This window comes from Sturnira hondurensis, unplaced genomic scaffold (assembly GCF_014824575.4).
Source record: "Sturnira hondurensis isolate 20B ecotype Veracruz unplaced genomic scaffold, ASM1482457v3 Scaffold0004136, whole genome shotgun sequence".
In the NCBI taxonomy this organism is placed as follows: domain Eukaryota; kingdom Metazoa; phylum Chordata; class Mammalia; order Chiroptera; family Phyllostomidae; genus Sturnira; species Sturnira hondurensis.
Genome location: NW_028076767.1, coordinates 35,586,180 through 35,604,867, shown reverse-complemented (window position 1 = coordinate 35,604,867; position 18,688 = coordinate 35,586,180). Strand labels below are relative to the sequence as shown.

The window sequence follows — 18,688 nt, the reverse complement described above, 5'->3', positions numbered from 1 at the left end:
CCTGAGATACCTGTAAGACTTTTATTGGAATTGGTAGCAGGCAATTGGATACGTGAATTTGGAGAGCAGAAAATGTGTATTCTGGAGGTGTTAATTTGAAAGTGATCAGTACATATGATTAAAGACAAGGACTAAGAGGGTAAAAAGAGAAGAGAAAATAATGAAGTACTTCAGCATTTCACATGCATACACGAGACATGGAAGTATATCAATGAGGCTGATAAATAACTGTCTAGATGGAATAAAGTGATAGAATATGTGGTCGTGGGACTCTGATATTTTAGCAGGAAGACATGGTCAGCAGTGATGAGAAATTTGATGAGAATCAAATCAAATAATCACTAAAACGTTTTCTTGGATTTAGGAACAAAGAATTTGGCTATAACGGACAGTAATGGAAGAGGATTTTCACTGTGAGGTGTGTGTGTTTAAGAGTGAAATACTTAAGCATATTTAAGTGCACTTGAAGTATTTTTCAAAAGGCTAATTATGCAATCTAGATTGCAAAGAGGTGAGAGCGTGATAACGTCTAGATGAGGCTTGTGGCAATTTAATTTCTAGGACATTTCTTTAGTCCCACTTTTGAAGCACAGAGATAACTCACTCTTAACTCTTGCCACGCAACTGCTCCTGTGGTATCAACACCAAATCCTGCACATTGGAACTGCCAGCTGGATCTCAGAGCCTTGTTCATTTAACCACCATATGTATTTTTTATCTGAAATTTTAAAAAAGAAAAAAGCTTTATGGTGCTTTTTCTTATTCAATTTATTTAACATTGGCTCAAGTGAAGTTTTAGTCTAGCTCAATTTATATATATCTCGAAAGAAACTCAAAAAATTACAGTAATCATTATTTTTGAGGTGAGAATCCAAAAATTAGCTTTAAATGGATACATGTATATTCAGACCTTTCTTTTTGTTTCCACACATTATTCTTTAAATAAGAAGAATCCTTTATAATGCTTAATACAATCTCATTTTACCTGTGAGTCCAAATTGTAATAGTTCATATTTGGGTAATTAAACACTTCCGAACCAGACGATCGCGGTTCGATTCCCAGTCAGGGCACATGCCTGGGTTGCAGGCCAGTTCCCTGCAGGCCAACTCCCAGCAGGGGACGCACGAAAGGCAACCATACATTGATGTTTCTCTCCCTCTCTCCTTCCCTTCACCTCGAAAGATAAATAAATAAAATATTAAAAAAAAAAAAAACAAAACACTTCCAAAACTTTAAAGAATGACTTCTTTCTATGCAAATAGGCCTTCTTCTTGTAATAAATTTATATGAACAAGTAAATCCTCTTAGAAGCCTGTTATTTTCTTCATTCAAATTAAAACTATAAATATTAATTTAAGATGGTCCTGATTCAATTTCCAAGAATAAAATAATAATACATATTAGAATTTTTGAGAACTTGTGCCATAATGTTTTTTTAAAAATAAAAGAAAAATTTGAAGTGCATATTTATACCAAAGAAAATAATGTTTTTATGACAAAAACATTATGCCCATCGAATGTACTAGAACTGAATTTATGAACTTGTTTCTGATAAAACTGAAAGTCTTCAACACTAAAATAATTTATTAACTATATTTTGCTTTCAAAAGTAAAAAAAAAGATTTATCTACTAGAAATATGTATTTTTCCCATAATCACTAACTGATATTTGAAAATTCTATTTTTTACACTGATTTCAGAATTTTTCCTGTCCTAATGTTTTTAGCAGACTCAGATTATTATTTACCTTGACATCACTTGCATTAAAAATATCTAGTTAACCTAAAGTGTCTCTCTGTGCATGAGTGGAGATCATCAAAAATATAAGCTATTTGAACAAGTCATTTCAAAGAATTAATTATCGTTTTATTATACTGCTAATGCTCAAAGTGATCATATGACACTTAAGCTCTCTTGTCTCTGATACAATTTAGAGTTTAGTGGGAGTAATGACTGTTTTATGTTGCTCGAGGGAGTATATTCAACAGGCTGACCTGCTGAGCTCTTCAAACATAAGGGAAAAGATTATTCCTACTAAGATAGGAAATGAGATACTGATATGTGTTTCATTAGCATTTTTAGGAGTCTAGAAACATGTTGATATATATCCTTTGGTATGTGGTTTATATTTAGTAAAGTCATATTCTAAAGATAAATATGACTTACTACTTGGGAACTAAAGTCAATTTTTTTTCATTAGGCTAAAAGTAGTATAGAGAGATAAGCAATACATATTTTACATATGAATACCCCTTTTGAAGAAACTTAATCATTGACCTGGTGTACTGTAGTATTTGAGTTTTAGTTTAGAATCCCAGTCTCTATGTGGATGGAGATAGAGAAACACAAATATTTTTCTTCTTCTCATGAGTTGTCCATCATCTGAACTGTCTGTGGCTGCCTTCCAGAGTTGGAGGGCCTGGAATAGTTGTCCTGCCTCTCTATAAGTCAAACAAACTCAGGTTACTCTAAGAAGGGCTTCATCCTTGGCATACCCTCCCTCCCACTAATTTCTTATCAAGTTCTGGAATACTACTAGGTACTTTGTCTCAAATTTACAGGCCTTTTGGAAGGCACCAAGTAGCCACATGTTTGGGCATTGCGGATGTCTGATTTCCATTCAAGGATTAGCTCTGATTTGGGGAATAAGGAGTCCTATGTCATTTTACCTGCCATTGAGAAGGTGCTTTATAAAGGTCTGCTGGATTATAACTTCCCCCTGTACTTAGGATCAGGATGCCTGAGGATCATCACTTTGCATGCCAATTTCCATGGATGTCTGGATTGTCCTGGAGTTTGTTGCAAGACACAAAGAAAACTGACAGCTTCTGTGTAAATGAAAGGAACTCAGTGATCCTTTTTAGGTGTTCCTGGGCTCAAGAGAAAGAACCTACCAAGTAGCTATAATCTATTCAGGCATCATCAGTGCTAAAGGAATTAAAACCTTGTTCTCATGGTTTAAATCCAACCCAACTTCAGTTTAAAGACAAATACTGACCATTGCTTGGAATGGTTAACTTATGTGTCAACTTGCCTGGACCATGGTACCCAGATATTTGGTCAAACATTCTGAATGTTTCTGCAAAGGTATTATCTAGATAAAGATCAACATTTAAATCTGTGGATAGGTCTCATCCAATCAGTTGAAGGCATTAAAAGAACAAATTGACCTCTCCACGGTAGAAGAGATTCTGCCAGGCAACTGCCTGTGCCCCTGAATCACCAGTCTTGTTGGAAATGGCAGCGTGCTGGCCTACTCCATCCTGTTTAGGACTTGCCAAGCCTCCATGCTTGTGTAAGCCAATATTTTAAAATAAAGGTCTCTGTATTTGTATCTGTCCTGTTGGTTCTGTTTCTCTGGGGCACCCTGACCTATTGCTTAAGCATACAATCAAAGTAATGCCTGGCATTACTGTCTTAATGCTTGAGATAACCCAAATTATTGAATGAATCAATGAATAACAATATATACTAAGAATTTAATTTGGAAAAGTAGTTTTATAGTGAAATCATGAGGGAGTGAAGAATGGTTTCTCATAGCTTTGACTGCAAAATAAATTGAAACTAGGTTAAAATGCAGTTTTTCTTGCACCCTTTTTAAACTTCAAGGTTTAAAAATGGTATAGTAGTTCAGAAAATAAAAGGTCTGCATTCTAGTCTTGGCATTGCTCATCATTGTCTTTTGGCCTTTGACCTAGCGAGGTCTCCAGTTGCTCCTGTGACTGTAAAATGAAAGAAGTGGGTTAGTTGTTCTTTCAAGCCTCTCTCTTTATAAAATGTCCTAATTGTGTCACTTCACCTGAGGGTTATTCCACTATAGTTATTCTGAGTGTATCACTAGTTCCTCAGGAGTCTATTAACCAGCTCCCAATGCAGTGAAATCAAGGATACGCCAAACCTGGATAGTTATGTCGTGATGGGGAGATAAAAGACTGCAGCTGCTGAGTGCATGAACCCGTTTCCTCTCCCCAGAATGCGCTGCAGAGAAAACGTGGGGACAACAGTTCACTGTATTTGTAGTTGATAAATGAATGTTAGGCTCCCTTTCACATTTTTCTTTGACAATACGGAAAAGATGCATAACGAAATTGTATCACGAGTAAAAGTTCTCTCATTTACATTCATTACTTTGCTCGTATCAGAACTTGGTTGAGTGCCAAAGACGTAACGTCTTGAGAAAGCTGTAGGTCATTGGCAGCCCAGCATTTAATTGTCGTGTCTCACGAATCTGATTTAATCTTTGGGCTTTGTCACCAGTTTGGCAGCACAGCACAAGCTCCAAATAATAAAACTTTAATGGCCTGAACAATATTTTGTGTTTCACCTCTAAGCCTATTTATTTTATAGAAAATTCTGTGAATTTTTTCTGCCTTATTCATTGAATGGAGATATTCATCTGAGCTGAAGAATAAAAGATCACTGCAATTTTGAATCTTGTCAGAGGGCATAAGAAAATGTATTCATTTTGGGTAAGGCCATGGGTTACAAAGTGCCTGCTTATGAAATATCATGGGGAAAAAGTTAAATATCAGCAAGATCAATATTAAGTGGAGTTTCAGTTAAGGTTTCTTAAATAAAGTTGCTTTTTTTGATGAAAACTCAGTACTTGATATCATAAAATACAGACAAAGGAAGAGCATTTAAAATAATAAGAATCCTATGCATCCAACAACAACTATGCTTAATGTACTGGTATTTATTTCTTCATATGGGTTTTTATACATAATAGGCAATCTCCCTTCCAACCACTACATTCCACCCAAATAGCAAACACAAATATCACATAAACACCTGTCTTCAAAACTGACTAGTCTGTCGTATCAAACAAAATGAGGCCATGTTTTCTCCAATATTGAAATTATGACACTTCCAATCTGCCAGGTATCCATAGTTTTGGAACCCTGGTCTCTCCTTGCCCCTTAGTGTTTTATATGCTGTGGCCGAGAATTCCTAGCCTTCTGCTTAAGCCAGAGGAGTCCCCTGGTATACTTCACCTTGATGCGAAAGCTGGATAACCTTGAGCATGCCTTACTTACCTCACTGCTCCCACTCCCTATAGCAATCTCATGGTGTGCAGGAGAGGAGGTGCCTTTCCTGGGTGTTAAATTCTGCTATGGACAAACCTCTCCCAAATGGCTAAGCCCATGAGTTAGAGCTCTCAGTAATCAGTTTTTGGCTCACATGTGGTTATATTTTTTCTCAAGGTATACTCCCAGGTAACCTCAGGTGACTGGATCAGGCGTTATCTCTATGCTATTCTCTATCTGGCTTCACCCATTAAAAGCATAAAAGAGATGGCCCTTACCATGCCAAATATACCTAATTATCATTCATTCCTCTGCATATTGACTAGAGAGTGTTCTTGCAATGAACTTTCTGTTAGGGACCATCTATAGCATAGTGACTCCTCTTGCTTTCATGCTTTCAATGTTATAAATGGTAGTGAAAAAAGGTCTTATACGCAGGTGGTCGCGTGGCTCCTAAATTATTTGGGGGGCAAATACATGAAAAGGGAAGCTTTTAAAAAATATACTGTTCACTTGCCTCCAAAAATGTGCACCAGTTTATACCAGAGTGAGCAACTCTTCACTTTCATTAACAGAGAGTTTCAAAGGCTAAGTGTTGAATAGTTTGATGGGTTGAAAGCCATGTTGCTTTAATGTATATTCCTTTATTAGTGAGGTTGTCTGTTTAATGCTGAGTTTTTTAATACACTTTATTTTTGAGCAGTTTTAGGTTCACAGAAAAATTAAGAGGAAGAGATTTCCCACATGCTGCTGCTCCACACATGCATAACCCCCTCTCACACACACACACACACACACACACACACTGCAACCGTCCCTCACTAGAGCGGCACTTCAGTTGAGAGGAACGAACCTACGCTGACATGCCATTGTCACCCAGAATCCATAGTTTACATTACATCTTACTCTTGGTGTCATGGCAGCCTTTGAATTATATCTCTTGTGAGTTACTTATTTATATTCTTAGTTCATGTTTTATGGCTTTGAAAGACCTTTTGGTATATGTAGGAGAATCACAAATTTCCTTAGTGCTCTACTGAAGGAAAGGAAATTTAGCTTCTTAATTTTCTATGACTGGTCCAATGTTTCTCATGAGCATCCACTTTCAGGGTCAGGGAGGGGTTTGGTGAAAGTTGTGGAGAGAAAGAACTTAAACTGGTCAATGATTTTTGTCTCATAGTTCAAGTTTAAACCAACATTCTTTAGATAGTTCAATATCAAGTAAATGCTCCATCTTTAAGATACACTCTTCTTCTCCCGGCTCCTTCACTATGGTGATACCTAACTATGTTTGTGTTGGTGGAGAAGGTGACTTATGTGATTCCATGTACTGTGGGGGTAATTTATGAAAAGTACAAACATGTTTGCATAATTCTTTGTAAGCTTATTGTCTATTTGGTTATTTGATTCTCTGGTGAAATATCCTACTAAAGCTTAAGGTGGTTTCTTGACTTGGTTAGGGCCTGTGTGTGGCCCACCTTGGCTGCTTTGTCCAGAGCCTCATCTCCCTCCATTCAGCTCTGGCTTAGTTTCTCCATTTGTCAGCCTTGGAAGCCTTTCACACTTGGAAAGAGCCAAGGGAAGCCTGGTAGTATTAACTCACTTCCCCCTCTTTTTTTTTCCATAACCACTTCAGGTAGCCATTTTTATTTTATTTTCAGAGTTTCTAACTAATTAGTTTCTAACTAATTCAAAGTGGGCCATAAGCCTTTCCTGATTATTATTTTAGTTCAGGATAGAAGAGCTAAAATGCTTTTATATGATTCTTGCTTGTTTTTTCTTTTCCATGCTCTACTATAGTAGAATGGGTATTGTTTCTTCTTTTTCTTCCTGTCCAGCTGGAATTCCCATTGACTCATGTGCTGTTCTTGGGGACATTAAGCTTCAAGCATAGAAGAAACACTTTGAGCTGAATCCACTAGTCCTGGCAATTAGAATGGGCACTTTGGGCCAATGACAAATCAGGGGTTACACGAGGCAAATGCATTGTTTTGATATTCCCTAAATGTTAGATGTTACTCGTTCTAAAGATATCTATGTACATATAAATTCAGATGTTTAGATCACACAGAATTGAAGTCTTTCACATACATTGGGTTTATGGCATTTTTGCTTTTTAAAAAAGAAAACAAGGGTCTTCTTTATAGTAGAAAAGTTCTACATTTTTATGGAATCAAATTTATTAGTCACATGTTTTTGGTTTCTACATTTTATACAACTTAAAAAAAGTCCTTTCCATCTTCAAGAAAAAAATATTATGTCCACATCTATTTCCTTTGAATACTTTTATGACTTAAATCTTTCTTTTATCCCACCTGTTTGCATTTGGTATAAAGCACACTGTAGCAATTGAAACACATACACGCCACACACACACACTTCCTAAACAGCTCTTGAGCTCAACACATTTTATTGAAGAATCCGTTTTCCCTCACTGATTTGAAGTGTTACCTTACCATATGTTAACTATTTAATTGCTTGTCTTTATATTTCATTGATATGCCTGTCTGTTCCTTTACTAGTTCAACAGTGTATCTTAAAACCTAGTTTTGCAGAGTTTTAATATCTGTTCAGGCTATCTCTTTCACCATTTTCATTTTCTGCATTTAAAAAGTTTTCAAAATCATTTCATTAATTTCACTCAGGCAATTTCTGGAATGATTTTTACTCTCCCAGAATTGACCATCCGTCTCTTTGGCATGCACTGAAAATCAAAATTAAATCAATAATCTTTTAAGAAACAAAATACCAAACTTTTTTTAATAGAGCTTGTTATCATTCATTAATTTAGGGCATATCAATAATTACCTCTCTCTTCACCCTCCCCATCATTTTATTAAAGCTAAAGTATAATTAAAAAATTATAAAGTAGATGTGTCAAAGCTTATCTAGATAATGAAAGCCAGGGAAACTCTTAAGGCTTAAATATTTGGTAATTGTACAAAAAATAATTGTTTTGCCTTATATTACCTAGATATGTAATGCATATTTTTTGTACGTGTGTGTGATTCCTAGGATTCCCTTTTTTCTGATGTTAGAGAGTTGGTGATTTTCTGTTTTGTAATTACCAAGTTCCAAGAGCTTAATGCAACATTTTTAGTCATTTCAATGACTGAACGAATACACCATAGACATTAAATATTGCGGTTATCGGGAGGAATTTGGGGTCTTGGATTTTTCAGTCTTCTCTACTGACTTTCTACTGCATTGTGAAATATCAGGTCATTATATTGGCTACTTCGTCACTCTCATCCTTTGCACCCTCCAATAGGGTTGAATGAATTCACAGAGACAGTGGAAAAGCCAGTGATTTTTGGGTCGTGTGATTTGAAGTCATCTATAAAAACCAAAAAGTTTATAATCATTCAGTTTTGAGCTCATAAGCAAGTGGAAAAACCCAGTTGCTTTGTTCTCATCCCATTTCAGTGCTCTAGATGTTTTTCCTGGCTTAGAACTGGCAACTAAGTTAACTTGAGCTGTAAAAATGTTGAATGCTGAGGAGTGACTTCATCTGAAAAAAAAAAAACAAAATCAGCTGTGTCATCCTTAGCATATGTGGGTTACAGGCAAGTGATTATAGGTTTTCACTCATCTGTAAGGATTTCTATGATTTTTTCATCTAAAATATTTTATACTAATCTTTAGAATATTGAATTTTATAAAAAAGTCTATACTAAAACATTACATGATTTCTTCATCCAAAGTTATGTTCTATGCTTTTAGTACCTTAAGTTATTTTTAATAAAAGAATTGTGTTATAAGTTTTAACATATGGCAGTAAATTAGTGAAAACTGAATGTATTTGGTACTCTCCTAACCACCCACATTTAGCACAGATGTTCGGCAAAAGATTTAGGAACTGTTTTGGAAGCTCTCATTAGCAGTGATGAATTAGCAGAGTATTTATGGATAATGTTCAACCGTTCAAGTACATATTCTCTTTTTTGATCACTTTATAGTGGTCACATAAATATCAACAGATGGCTCACTTGCCCTTTGGGAAGTTGTTATACATATCAGTAGCACCAAAGCCCAATATTTCAGTGGTTTTAAATATCAGAGCAGTTTCCTGATTCTAAGACAGTCTGAGCAAATGCAACCAAAGTGTAACTCAGCCTCATTTCAGTTGTAAGGCCCTCTGTTTCTAAAGTAGATCATGGGACCGGTAGAGACCAGAGTAGCTTCTCCCAAGAGATCTGATTTTTAACGGACTATCTCTCTCCTGGTCCAAAGAGCCTGTACTTCAATTCAATCCCTGCATGCATGCCTCCTTCTTCATTAGAGCTGATTCATTCCCTCAGACACCCCAAAATTCAAGACGGGCCAAGACTAGATTCTGAATCTGCAGAGAACTACAGAAAACTGCAACAATCTTCAGAATTTGTAAATACTCAGAGAAGGGATGGTGGTGATTAGGATTAAAAATATAAAGTACTTTGTTCACTGACTGTTCTGTTTGCCTTGGGGATCATAGTCCAGAAAAGCAGATCATGAGCAGCCTAACTTGGATGACTAGAGAAGAGGCTTTATACATCAGGAAGGGAAAGAACTACTGTTAGGAATGCATATTTTGACTGATCATGAGGTCTTGAATGCCAAGCTAAATTTGAACTGTTTTATAAGCAATAAAAGAAAAACAATTGAAGCTTTGATCAAGAACTAGCAGTGAATATGGTGTCAACACCAATTAAACTGTACATAGGATTGATGAGTGCTGGACAAACTTAGACATAGATAAACAAGTCTAGGCAACCCTCACAATCATTCAGGCAAGGGTGATGTGGGCCTGAGGGTGGCAGTGATGAAAAAAGAAAAAAATCAGGAGATATTATAAAGATTAATTATTAGCAGCAACTAATTGTCCATGAGAACAATGATGAGGGTAGATTTAAATTCTACCATGACTTTTGGAGAGAAGAAAACTAAGATAGCAAAAATACTACTAAAAATATATTGGCTATGCTGGAGGGTTCTTGCTTTGGGGGAAATGGTGATTTTTAAGTAAATAGCCCTAGGATGAGTTCCACATAAAGATGTTAGGTATTAAGATAATGGGTTAACTTTCTGCTGATTTGCCAAGGTGCACTCTGAGCCAGCACAGGCTGGGTAAGGAAGAAGAGGAATGTCAGTACGAAGCCACTGGCCTCTCAATGGAAGCGCTGGTTAGGATGTGAATGCAGAATCACAGGGAGGAGATATCGGAAAGCGGAGCGACTGCTTCACACTGTGGCAGGGGTAACCCTGATTTACCAACACTTGGGTTAAAGGGTAATACAGTGTTATCAGTTAGATAACATGCAAGCCAATGTGAATATTTCAAACAGAGGGAGTTTTATACTGGACACTGTTTACACAGGTGAGGTAAGAGTCAAGGAGCAGGTGATGGTGAGCAAACCTGGAGACCAGCCACAGACTTAGCAGACCCTTGGGGCTAGAGGGACACAAAGGAGGTGGTGTTACCAGAGCCCAGAAGTTGGGACAGTGCTATGGAGCTGGAGCTATGGAGTGAGGGGCTGTCTGCTGGGAGCTGGCATTAGGGAGGAGGCTTAGTCGATGCCAATGATGTCACTGGAAGCAGATAGGAGGAAAGTAGTAATACTCTGCCCCACTCCTTAGGCTGCCCTCCAGCCTTCCATCAGTGCCTCCCATTGGCCCAGCCACCTATCTATACGCCAGAGGACAAAGGGACCTAGGAACCATGGTTTCCTACGACACAGAGCAGAGGAAGGGCAGGGCTGGAGCAGATCTGAGCAGAAAGAGGTACAGTCAGTTTACCTTATGTAGTATGGAGTATTTTTAAAGTTTTGAGAGCGTTCTCCCAGGAGATTTTTGGAGAATAAATATAGGTAAAAAGGTTGTATTTCTCTTCTGTAACTGTAATCTTAAAAATGGCAAATGTTGAAAGAAGAGAATTTAATGGTTGCCTGAAATAAGAGTGTATGAGAATCCAGGTGCCAGAGTAGCCCTCCATCTACTCTTCCTCGTCCATTTATTTACCTTGTTGACATCACCATGTGCTTCTTAACGAGTCATCACAAAGCAGAGAATCTGCAAAATAAGGGTATTTCTGCCATTTAAAAAGAACAGATGAAAGTTTTTCATGATGCAGAAATGATTTTCAAAAGATAATTGTGTTCTTCCTTTTTTGTAATTATGACTGAACTTTATTTTGTATTCTGCAAATTATTTATAATCTCCTCTCTAGGGGACTGAAAAAGACTCATATATTATTAGATGCTTTGCCTTTGACTTTCTGTGGATTTCTTGGAAGGTTATTTATTCTATCAGGGACTGTGCTTGCTTAGAAATAAGAGAATAGAAAGACAGTAAATGGAAGATACCAACAGGAGAACCATGGTCCTCTCACCAAAGGAATCAGTGTTTATGTGACATTGGTTCCAGTGTCCCTTTTACAGCACTAGGGGACTGAGATTTGTGTTTGGTTGAAAAATAATAAAAATTAACATTCATTGAGTACTTGCTATTTACCAGATAAAACTTCAATTGCTTTACATATATTACCTTGTTTAATTGTCAAAACAAACCTACAAGGGTGGTACCCATATAACCCTGTTTTATAGGTGAACCAAGAAGCAGAAGGAAATTTTCCCTCAGCCACATAGCTGATAGTGGCATGGACAGCATTTGATTTTCAAATCTTGTCCCCAGAGCCCTTGCTGTGCCCGTGTTGCTATGCAGTCCACCCTCTCAGGCAGTTTCAGACATGGACACTCAGAGAAGTGGCAACACACTCCCAGACTTGGCCTACAGTGGGGGTGCTGGTGTCAGGAGGAATTGGGTAAGTGAGGCCCCTGGAGGCTCTGTTTGCACAACCTTGGGTGGAGAAGAGCTGTCAGGTGCCCAAATGGGAGCCAGGAGAGTATAGTGGTCAAATACATGGAGTCAGTTTAACCTGGCTTCTTAGGTGTTTTACATGGATTTGGAGTGTGAGTTACTTCATGTATAAAATAATGAGGCAGTTGTAAGAATTAAATGAAATGGTATGCGTAACACACTGTCACATAGTAAGTACTATAACTCAATGCATAGTTGTTATAATTATTACTATTATTGTCAAATGGAGGAGGGACCAATTTGGAGCCCAGAATATCCCCTGCTTATATTACTTTAGTAAGTTCTAATTACCAGTAGCTGCTGATTCACCCTCCAAAATACCGTATCTTGCAATATAGGTGCTTCATATTAATGAGTCCTTCCAAAGATTGCACCTTAAACTATGGAATAATTTTAAGTTCTCTGCCCTTATTTAATGGCAAAAAAAAAACCCAACAAGAATCAATTCCCCACTGGAGACCTCTTTGAGTCCTCCAGAAATGTTTAAAAAATCCTTTACAGCATTCAAGGCTGTCTTCAGCATGACCCCCAAAACAGGTTAATAGTGTGTTAAGTTCCCAGAGCATTCAAGTTATGTACTGCTCCCTGGACTTGTCTCCTGGCTCTGTCCTCCTGGTCATGTGCTGTTTGTTCTCCTTCTGGTTTTCCCTCTACCCAGGAAATCACCCCCTCACTCAACCTGCACAGATCTTTTGTAAGTCTGTCTTACATGAATGTATTTCAGAAAGCCTTTTTTTGTCTCCTCAAATAAATGTGACCTCTCTTTTATCTCTGAACTTCACAGCAATGGTTTGTACTTCACCTAAGCAGCTATCACTTACCATTTCGATTTTGTCTGTGAACTTGTGTTAGCCATCTTTACTAAGATAAGGACCCACGAACTGGTTTTACATCCATGACATCTAAGCATTCCCTGAAGCAACTTTTATTGTACCTTTCACAGAGTAGTCACTCAAAAGTATTTCTAGGATTAAATGTAATATAGAGAAATTTCTCAGGAATACCATTTCTATTTCATGCCTCTCAGTTCTGGCCCTGCTTCTCTGCTCAGCCATACTGTGGCGAGACTTTCTTCCCCAGTTTCATTTTAACCATTGCCCAAGTAAATTGTGCATTGCAGATGCTTTCACTGAAAACAGATCTTCAACCCGAGAAACAGAACCAGTCATTCACTCACAATCACACACACGCACGGTCTGGCATGAATACTGCCCCTTTTTAAGTTATAAAATCTTTTATTACAAAATTATGAGCATGTAATTCTGTAACATAACAAATCACACTCAAGCACACCATATGACATTTTAGGTCAAATGTCAAATTAAAACTATAAATTATTACACCCATATTATTACCCTATCAACCGCACTCAAGCAGCCATCACCGCTGCCAGACCCTGTCTGTGTGTGTATATGTATAAAGAGATATACTGTAATGAATTGACTTAAATGATTGTGGGGGCTGGCTCCAAGTTTGAAATTTATAAGGCAGACCATCAGGAAGGTAGGGTGGAACTCCAGAGCGTGAGCTAAAGCTGCTATCTATAAGCAGATTTCTTCTTCTTCATGGAAGCCTCGGCACTACTCACAAGGATTTTCAACAGATTGGATGAGGCCCACTCAGATAATCTAGGACAACTTCCCTTACTTTCACGAAGCATCTCACCTAACAATGAGATGAACTGGTCATATAACATACTGCATGATCTAGCCCTGACAAACCATCGGAATGGTCTTCCAAAAATGCAGCCAACCTAAAGGCTCAAGGACAGATTCTGCAAAGACAAAGTAGCACCTGCCAGGATGTGGCATACACATACAGAGACTTATATGGTACTGCATTCCAAATAAGAAGAAAACCCCTGAGGACCAAGGTGTTGAAGCTGGATTGACCCCGTCTAGTATCATGCACAATCATCACTTGTGCACTGATGTGTGTGCACTGGATGGTCATCCATTGTTAGTTCTGTTGGAGAAAACCATACAGAACACATGGCCTGGGTGGCACATTCCATAGGTGTGCTCTCCATTCCAGACATGAAGCCTGCCACTCTAGTGTGGATGTTGATCATCTGGATGGAGGTTACCAACATGGGTCAAGTACAGTGCGTCCCTTGTATTGTATGCAAGTTGGCTTGGGGAACAGGAAATTATGAGACTAGGTAGACAAGGCCAGCGTGTGTGTGGTTGCAGCCCGTCAAATGTATAATTTAGAAGTCAGTCAAAGAGTCTTTCTCCCACTAACCAGGAGGTCCTGCTGCTGATGCAGCTGGAAAACAGATCTAGAGATTTTATTTATTTTTTAAAATTTATAAACATTATATTCTTTAACTTTAGTGAGGTATCACTGACAAATAAAAATTATATACATTTAGGATAAAAAAAAAGACAAGAGATCTTCAGTGAGAAACATACTGCCATTTGTTGCTGATTGCTGTTAAATTAAATCCAAGAGAATTTTGAATTTTGAAATCCAACTGCAGCCTGTGGAATAGCTCTTTAATTGACCATTAAGCATGTGTATGCAAATATAAACTCTCTTCAGTGAGTTGAGAAATATGTCACCCAACCTACTTTTTCCAGCTGCCAAGGGGATAAGCATGTTCTGACTGAATCAAAATCTACACTAACTCTTTCCCTCTACAGGAAACTCTGTTACTTTCAAGGAGGTAGGACATCCGGAGCTCATAGGTCAGAACGCACATACGCAAAGCCGATTACCCTTTTTTTCTTTTACAATTCATGGATACTGTAGAAATTGGCAAGATGAATCCAAGGAGAAAATTCTGGGTTGTAATTTTTTAAAATTTTACGTGTGTATCATGGTAAAGATGAATATAATAAAAAAAAATGAACACATTTTGAATCAATGGGCCATACGTACTCTCTCTGGCTGACATTTGCCAGTAGGGTTTGCTGAGCGTATATGGGTATATGTTATTAAATGGTGTGCTGAGAATCATCTCATGAGAGAAAAGAGAACAAAAGGTACCCACCTTTTAGATTTGTGACACTGAGGGTCTCTGTGACAGTATGGAGAGGCTCCAGGCTTGAAGCAGTAGGCCATTGCATTTGGATTTTAAAACACCCCAAACCATAAATTCTGGTTGCAGTTACAGCTGGTCAGAAGAAAAATGTCCTAAGAATAACTAATGTGCAAATCTAGTAATTTGGGAAATTGCATGATCTCAGGTTGGGTTCTTTGAATTTATGCAATCAAATTTTGGCCAAAATAACACCATATTTCAATAGTTCTGCATAAACTGACAGCAAATTACATGATTAAAAAATTAGTTCAGAAAAAGAATGCTTAAGGAGAGCATAGGCAACAACACACATATGGCTACAGTGCAGCAGACCAGTGATCCAGGCAGTCTGAACTTACGTTCCTGAAGTAGACAATGTCATATATTTTGGTAGAAAAAAAAATCCAACAACAAAGAAGATCATGTCTTTACAAATGGGGTAGAACAGTTCCTTCAGAAATATTCTCTTCTATCTTTGTCAAATTTAGAATGTTTGACATCAACTCTGGTATAAGCAGAATGACCAGTGTCTCTGATCTCTGTCACTAGTCCTGCCATTGAGAAGAACAGTGTTGATAGGTGGAAATAGTTCTTGGAATCGCTCATTGGCCAGGTTTGTAGTCACAGCTGGAATTCATCGTGAGATGGCGTATATGGCTAATCAGTTTACAATAGGGACATGAGATTTGACTGCTATTTCCCTGCTTATGAGCACTTAAAAGAACCTCAAATAACCTTAAATAATTGATTTGTTTTCTAGTCACATAGTTCTTTTGCCTGACTAAAATAATACATTGGTGCAGTTAGCAGGCGGCATTAATCAGTTCATATCCTCTAGTGTCACCAAGACCAATGAGCCCATTTTCTTATCAGGCTGAAATCTGTCTGCATCAAATATAGTTTCAGACCTAGAGTCCTGAAATCTGGGTATTCATCTTTGATAGTCACATGAACAGTAGATTTGTGAAGACCAGCATGGCTTTCTCAAAGTTAAGAGTTGTTTTAATATATTTTGTTTTACCTAAATCTTTTGTGAACGTGCCCTATAAACAAATATAATTGTTTTATGTAGTTATTTGTATTTAGGGCTCATTACAGTTCTACTGCTGTGTAAAGAAGTATGCCTTTTCCTCTTAAAAAAATCTAGCTAAACTCCAAGAATGTCACCTCATTTGAATATTCGAGGATTTGGCATAGAAATTGATCTGAGTTATTTGGTAAATGAGCATTAGCTTTGAAGTAAGAAATCAAAGTTTGAATATTAGTTATCTTACTGATTAGTTAGCTGAACAGGAGGAAGTAATTTAAATTCAGAATCTCATTTTTCTGTTTTTTTTTCAACTTGGGGTTCATAGTCCCTACCATATGTTCCATTTTTTCTTTCATTTAGCCAATATTGTCGACCATGGACTATGCGTTAGATACTTCGCTAGATTCTGGTGGTTTGAAGAGGGAATAGTAGCTAAGCCCTTACAGTCCAGAGATTTATCCATAGTAGAGGTGTGTTGAAAAAAAGTATTTAGGACCTATCATGTTGGTCCATACTAACAAAAGTATGTTAGTGCTATCATAACTGAGATAGTACCAAAAGGACAGAATATTGAATAGGAATGTAAATTTATTTCTTTGCTTTGAGAGAAAAGTTTCAAAAAAAGAGGTAACATTTAATGTAGCTTAAAGAACCAAGAAAAGGATAAACAGGTATAGAGATATGAGAAAGCATAAATTAGTAGAGAATAACGAAAGCCATTATGTAATTGTTACAGAATATGAGATATGGAGTGGAAGGAAACAGACATTTCTTTGCCACAGAAGTCTAACAATCATACCACAGAGACTCACATCACTTTAATGGTTATCTATCCTTTTAAAGAAATCTAGCAGATTATTCTAGCATTTTTTTTACCTTTAAAAGCCTGTTCCTCTTTTCCATATGTAGTAGTGTGTGTGTGTGTACACTAAAATGGTAATTCTTTTTATTATGGATTCACCCAACCTTCGTATATAGGGAGAAGACTCACCAAAATTCATTTTCCAGAGTCTTCCTTGGAAAGTCTCTTAGGGTATGGAGTCATACAGGCCATCCATCACCCTTCTTTAACATGGTGGTCTGAACTGCAAAGGTACCTATGTTAGCCAACAATGCTGTGATTTCAATATGTAGTCCTCATCATATTCTTATGTGGTTATCTCTCAGCCCCATTCTGTGAATGTTCAAGTGGCAAAAATTATTCATAGCTGTGTGACCCAGAAAGTTCTGTGTAGGGTGCAAAATTTTGTCCGTCTTAAAGGATAAATAGAAAGTGAGTGGGCGTTCCAGGCAGAGAAAATCTCTTAAATAAGTTACAGAGGCAAAGAAAGTTGGAGCAGGGACTATGAAAGAGGAAAAAAGGAGATATAGAGTCATAGAATGGGAAATCATGGTTGCCTACTTTCAATATTGAAAATAGAGAACAAGTTAGGGATGTATTCTGAAAATAGAATCAATTACCAAGCAACGGATGGGTGGGAGGGCTAAACTGATTCCAAGCTCTGGAACTGAGATGTGCAAGTTCTATTAATAGAAAATGAGAGCACAGGAGGAGAGATGGGTAATATGATGAGTAATTAGATTCACATATGTAGTATAAGTGGAGATAATAGACTACTTGTAAAATTAGACATGTAGGTCAAGGGAAATAAAAACCTTTGCAATTGCCTGACATTTGTGTCTGCTTCTCTTCTGGTTTTTTACAATAATAGACTAAAATAAAAGGTGAATTATGATCACAAAGCCCTCCTTCCAAGTTTATTGAGAATTAAGTAGAATATTGTTCTAATCTAATTATACAACACCCTCATCAATGTAGGTTACCGTCATCTGTGTTCCCTAACCCAGGTCTCTAACTCAGCAGTCTCAATTAGATCCTCAGCAAATAATCTGTTCCCCCAACCCCTTTACTCCTCCATGACAGCTGGAAAAGGTCATTGGTTCTGAGCACAGATAGCTTCAGTGTAAGTCTTTCACTTTCTAAACTCCCATAATTAATCTTTGCAGACTGACAATAATTCTACTGTCTTCCTTTCACAGACCTAAACTCATATGGCTTTGCATCACTTCAGATAACACATGACTAGGTTAAAAGGAATGGAGATACTCCTCCAGGCTTCTCTAGTTTCGCCGTGTGCTGTCAGGTCAACGTTCTCAGCACAACTAAGCAGGGACAGATGGTGCCCATTTCCCCAGTGACAGAATCATCCAGCAATGTCAAAGGCATTTACATCCTTGAGACAGAGATGCTTTATGACTAAAAGTTTCCCATCATGCGTATTTCGGAATACCAAAATGAAACTCCGATAACAATTCATGTTCAATTATGTAAAACTTTAATTACATGAATCATTTAGAAATAAACTCAGTTCCTTTGTTGTCTTATCAATTCTCCAAGGACCTTTCTAGAAAGATGTTTATGCATTTAAAGGTGTCTACACTAGTGACTATGTAAAATTCAGAATTGGACAGAATATTCTAAAAGGAATTCTGTGTATTTTAAGCCACTGTAGTAAATTTGGAAAAGGAAAAGAGAAAGTTTGTTTAGGAAAATAGCCGTTAATTTGGATCATATAAACTGTATCTCGTGTTTCCGTAATCACTTTTCTTACCCTTTATTTATATATTAGTGCACTGAATTTATCTTATTGTATGTGTAAACATGGCCTTAAATTGTTTGCTTAAATACGAGTGGCCTTAAATTGTTTGCTTAATTACAAGTTTGTTAATAAGGATGTTTTAAATGGCTT

At 37.3% G+C, this 18,688-nt stretch overlaps 1 long non-coding RNA gene across 1 annotated transcript in view; it reads left to right on the top strand.

The window, feature by feature from the left end:
• Window positions 1-18,476, top strand: part of LOC118985640 (uncharacterized) — a 118,902-nt gene extending 100,426 nt beyond the window's left edge. The window contains exon 4 of the long non-coding RNA XR_005066159.1: window positions 17,979-18,476. This is a non-coding gene — a long non-coding RNA (uncharacterized LOC118985640). The remainder of the gene's footprint in view (window positions 1-17,978) is intronic.
• The last annotated feature ends 212 nt before the right edge of the window (window positions 18,477-18,688 follow it).